Source organism: Panthera uncia, chromosome F1 (genome assembly GCF_023721935.1).
Source record: "Panthera uncia isolate 11264 chromosome F1, Puncia_PCG_1.0, whole genome shotgun sequence".
NCBI classification, from domain to species: domain Eukaryota; kingdom Metazoa; phylum Chordata; class Mammalia; order Carnivora; family Felidae; genus Panthera; species Panthera uncia.
This window is the reverse complement of record NC_064813.1, coordinates 13,056,246-13,062,245: the sequence shown is the minus strand read 5'-3', so window position 1 is coordinate 13,062,245 and position 6,000 is coordinate 13,056,246. Positions and strand designations below refer to the sequence as shown.

At 35.0% G+C, this 6,000-nt stretch overlaps 1 protein-coding gene across 1 annotated transcript in view; it reads right to left on the bottom strand.

The window, feature by feature from the left end:
* The window catches only part of MROH9 (maestro heat like repeat family member 9), an 89,089-nt gene that overhangs the window by 15,633 nt on the left and 67,456 nt on the right, over window positions 1–6,000 (bottom strand). The window lies entirely within an intron of this gene.

The following is a 6,000-nucleotide window of genomic DNA, read 5'->3' as shown; positions in this document are numbered from 1 at the left end:
ATACATGTATATGTATGTATATATATACATGTATATGTATGTATATATATACATGTATATATATACATGTGTGTGTGTATATATATATATATATATATGTAAATTTTGTTTTTCTCTCCATTCTCGGGAACTTAGTGACTCAATTTAAATTACCTCTGTCTCTCAGATTGTAGTTCGGTAGGTGAATTCCTTAACAGAGAATGGTTATATATACTCGGAGGCCGTGCCTACCATGGGCCAGGCACTATGCTAGTAAATGGGGAAACAGTAGTGAGCAAAACAGTCTCAATCTATGACCTTGTGGTCATGACTGGCAAGAAAGGCTGATACTGTACAACGATGCTATACTACACTGTAGGAGATAGGATATTATGCCAATGAAAACAGAGTTGCTAATTGTGATCAGTACTAGCAAGAAAAGCTACAAGGTGCCACAAAAACATTTAAAGGAAAACTGAATTTAGATTGTGCATTTGTAGACTGAAATTAGAATGAGGATTGTTATTTAGATTTGGACTTGAAAGCAGAGTTGGCATTAGCTAGATAAAGTGTTTGGAGACGATAACCCCAAGGAAGGTAACCCATGTGCAAAGGCCCTGTGGTAGATGAGCAGGGTGTGTTTGAACATCTGAAAGAAGGCCAGAGTGATAGGATGAGAAGGGAAGAGAAGACTGAAAGGTAGTGAGGCTGGAGGGCGGGCAGGGATGGGGAGGCCAGTTTATGGAGTTTTAGTATTTAATAGCTAATACCCAAAATGAAGATGTGATTACCACGAGCCTTTATACATCTAGTAACTAGCAGCCAAAATATACATATTTTAAAAATGTCTTAGAAACACAAGTGACAGTTTAACAAAAAACATTTCAAGAATTTAAAATATGACTAAGGTCAAGTACACAGAAAAATAGAGAGCAAGAGAGCAAAAGTGAGAGGGAAGGAGAGACCATATATTCTTTTCAACATTCCAAACAACTTTCACAGAAATTGATTATCAGATCAAAAAAATCAATAACTTCCCTAAAACAAATCATTTAAAAAGCACCTTTAAAAAAATCATGATGTATGTAAGAAAAGAAGAAACCAAGAAGAAAGTTTAAATGGAAGAAAAAAAGCCCATAAGCACTTGGAAATTTAAGAGAATTCTCCCTTTTGTGGATCAAAATGGTAAACCACAGAGGAACTCAAACATCCAACAAAGATTACTGCAGAACAATGAAAATGAAAATAAAATAGATGTGTACATGGTGGTTGGAAGTAAATGCACAACTTGACTTTGCTTGAAAAGAAATGTTAAAAATGAATACATTATTTATTTCCTGAAATTATGAGAAATAAAATATCACAAGAAATAAGAACATGCTAAAGAAAATTGGCGTAAGAAAATAACAAGGAGAGAAGCAGGGGTTATGGACTTGGGAATCAGAAACACAGTGGATTAATCAATCTAATGGCTGTGCTATGGGAAAAAAAAGCATTATAATAGACAAATTTTGACCAATATCATATTAAAAAGAACAAACAAAATGAACAGTGAGAAAAGGGGTGTGACATAGATTGAACTTTAAAGAGAATATTGGATATTCTCTATGTCAATGGTTCCTAACCAAGATGCACACTAGGATCTTCTGGGACAGCTTTTCTTTTCTTTTCTTTTCTTTTCCTTTCTTTTCTTTTTTCTTTTCTTTTTCTTTCTTTCTTTCTTTCTTTCTTTCTTTCTTTCTTTTTTAATGTTTATTTATTTTTGAGAGAGAGGGAGAGCACGAGTTGGGGGGGAGCGAACAGGAGGAAAAGGAGGAAAAGGGTTAGAAGCAGGCTCTGCCCTGAGACTAGAGAGCCCAATGCAGGGCTCAAACTCACAGATGGCAAAATCATGAGAAACTATATCCATTAGAAATAGACACTAAAGTGTACTCATTGCTTTTGGAATATCATGTCTTCTTGGCCTTTACTTGAACCATGATGTATTCTTTTTTTTTAGTCAGGAGATCATTTGGACAATGTTGATATATTCAGTTCAAATCTAATATAACAGAGTTTATATTAGCTTTTTATGGCTTTATGTTTGCCTCATCTTTCTCTCACCTGGAAAAACTTGGTGCCAACAGTATTAATATATTTGCTTACTTGCTTTCTGCTGTAAAATTTATACCATAGTCTTAAAATTATAGCATCAACATACAGTATCTATAAACCTCCTGGATAAAAGTGAATATTTCTTTACAGAATTTTTTTTGTCCTTAGAATATATTTCACTAAGGATGTATTTATTGTCAAAGTACATGTTCATAGGTCACTTTATATCCTTCACAAATGTGTGTATTTGAGGGAGAGACACAGAGACAGAGAGAGAAATATACCATTCACTGAGAAAAACACCAAGATCAGAATGGGTAAATGGGCAAGGGAGAGGTCAGATAATTCACAAAATGGAACTTTAAAGGCCAAGGCAAAAACACATGATTCAGGAAAGTAATTTGAACACAAGTAACAATATGGTATCCTTATTTTTCATACATCAGGATCATATACCTAGAAAATCCAAAGGAATTAACAAAAATATTATTAGAATTACTGTTAGGGCACAGGAGAGTAGCTGAATTTAAGACAATACAGTCTAATTTTCCTGAACATCCCCAGCAATAATGAGCTTGAAAATTGAATGAAAAAGGCCACATTTGGGAAAACAGTATGGAGGTTCCTCAAAAAATTAAAACTAGAAATACCAGATGATCCAATAATTCCACTATTGGGTATTTTCCCAAAGAAAACAAAAATACGAATTCAAAAAGATACATGCACCCCTATGTTTATTGCAGCATTATTTACATTAGTCAAGATACGGAAGCAACCCAAGTGTCCATCCATAGATGAATGGGTAAAGATGTGGCACACACACAGCGGAATATTATCCAGCCATTAAAAAGGTGAGATGTTGCCTTTGCAGCAACACGGACGGACCTAGAGAGTATCACGCTGACTGAAATAATTCAGACAGAGAAAGACAAATACCACACGGTTTCACTCATATGTGGAACCTAAAAAACAGAACAAACAAATAAAGAAATAAGAAGCAGAATCAGGTTCGTAAATACAGAGAACAAACTGATGTTTGCCAAAAAGAAGAGGGAGGGGGAGAGGGACAGGCAAAATGGTGGAAGAGAGTGGGAGAGACAGGCTTCCAGTTATGGAATGCATAAATCACGGGAATAAAAGATACAGCACTGGGAACACAGTGGTATCGTAATAGCGTTGCGTAGTGAAAGCTACACATGCAGTGATCATAGCATAACGCGTAGAGTCATAGAATCACTATGTTGTACACCTGAACCTACCGTAATATTGGGTGGTAGCTATCTCCAAACACAAAACAAACCCGAAAACCTGTACCCAACGTGATACTTAATAAAGATAAATTTGAGAACCAAAACAAAGAAGCCACATTTACACTGGCAGCTTAAAATAATACAAAGTACGTAAGAATTCCAAAATTAACATGTAAGACTTATATGAAAATGGCAAAATATTGAATAAAAAAAGAGAAGTGGAAATATTGTAAAAATTCCTAAGAAGCACATCGCTTTAATTCAACTGAATAGTTTCAGTGAAAGTGTTTTTCCTTTAAACCTGACAAAATTATTTTAAAATGTAACCAGAAGGACAAATACATAGGAAGGACTAAAGACATTTTGAAGAGAGTGTAGGGAAAGTTGTTTTGCAAGATATTAAAGTTTACTGCAGGGGCCCCTGCGTGGCTCAGGACTGGTTAAGTGTCCGACTTTGGTTCAGGTCGTGATCTCATGGTTCGTGGGTTCAAGCCCCTCGTCAGGCTCTGTGCTGACAGCTCAGAGCCTGGATCCTGCTTCAGATTCTGTGTCTCCCCCTCTCTCTGCCCCTTCCCCACTCATGCTCTGTCTCTCCCTCTCTCTCAAAAATAAATAAACAAAAAAAAATTTTTTTTTAAATTTTATTGCAAACTGCCATAATTCCATTGTGATATTTCCACAGGAGTGAAAATATAAATGGAACCTAACAGTGTAATCCGGGGTAAACCCTACTATGGGTGTGTGTTGTGTGTATGTGTGTATGTACATGAAATTAATAATAGAATTCATGAAGGTAGTATCACCAGTGAGTAGTGAATTTAAGGCTTATTAATTAAATGATGCTGGGATCGGAAGTTAATTATTCACTGAAAACTAAAGTTATATCCTACTTCATGGTATACCATATAAACTTCATGGGAAACGACATTACATGTAAACATTTATATAAATGTGAATAGATTATAAACGAATATTTGTCAATTCTTCAGCCACAGATTTTTAATGCTTAATTTTTTTAAAAAAAATCACGTTTCATAAACGAAATTAAAAGGCAAACAACAAACTGGGCCCCGGTTATCAACAGGCATTATAATTAAATGTATAACATACTTAACATCCTTCGCAAATTTCTGTGTGTGTGTGTTGTGTGAGAGAGAGGGAGAGACACAGCGACAGAGGATCACACAATTCATTGACACTAAGACTTTTGTAGGCAAACGGGCAAAGGAGAGATCGGATTGTTCAGATTATGGAAATTTAATTTCTGAATGATGATAGTTTTAAAATGTTCAACCTCTCGAAACATTTAAAAATTAAGGACAAGTCAAATCACATCCTCCTCTGAAATTGGAGAACTCATCAATAATGGCAAGAGTGCAGTGGGAGCACCCACAAACTGCACGGGAGTCTTCCAGAAATCAGTCTAGCAATAACAATCCTTGGCCTTGAGAATGCTTAGACTCTTCTGTTATCATTTCAGATACTTGGAATCTATTAGAAGGAAGTAAGCTAAAATACTAAAAGAAAGAAGATTTAGGCACAAACATGTAAACTCTATGGTTACTTAGATCAGTAGAAAATTAGAAATAACATATATAAATAAATGTCATAAGCATCAATAGTACCGTGTTAAATATTGTTGGCTGACAAGACTAAACTAAGGTAAAATACATAGATTGTGCGCTCAGAACAGCTAAAGGCCACGTCACCTCACAGTCAACTGGACAGTTGAGGATGGCCCAGAAGCTTCAATTAGAGAAAGCAGTAGAAGGATGTGGTCATTACTCAGCTCCTGGAAGGACAGGCCTGCCAATCTCCAATAGCAGTAAGCACTATATTCATGATTAGACAGGCAATCAGGGTTCGCTATCGTCTGTCACAGTAATAACGCTTCTATCTATAAATATAAATAAATCTTAGGTCATTTGTAAATTTCTTTTGAATGTATCATTTTATAGGAGCAATTATGTATGTCACATTTAGGCCTATTTAATGTTTGTATATACTTAAAGGACAATACAATGAAAATAATGAATCGTATAATAAAAGTAATGAGAGATTCAAATGGATCAAGCAAGTTTGAGACCATTGGTGATTTGGTACCGCAATGTTCAGTTAAACTGATTTATGTATATTTCTAAAAGCTTTAGAAGTAGGTAGTATATAGTCTTTTGTAGTTTATTAACTGTTTCACTGACTATGATGTTTGAAATTACATCAAAATTTTGAGAATATTTAATATGGTGCCTTAGACCAGTACTTCATTATATATTACCTCTATGGAAAAATTATATTTGACTCAGATAGTTTCAACTTATACAACTTTCTACCTGCCTTTTAGAAATCAAAGGACTTCTTCAATTTGCTTGACTCTAGTATAGTATTACAATCTATGGTAGATATTTATACACAAATTAATGTAGTTCTATATCTTCATTTTACTCAGTCATTTGGACCATCCCTTTTTTCCCCCCCAGTCTGAAGTATCATTCATTTCCCAGATGCTACCTGCTATCTTTAAGTAAACTCAATTATCCCTTGATATACTTTCACAAGCATGCAGAGATATACGACTACAAAAATAATTGAGTCTTTGCAAATCCACATCTCCTAGGAAACGACTAAAGTTATCCGTCATTGTCTTAACCCTTGATAAGAATCAATATTCAGAGAGGGA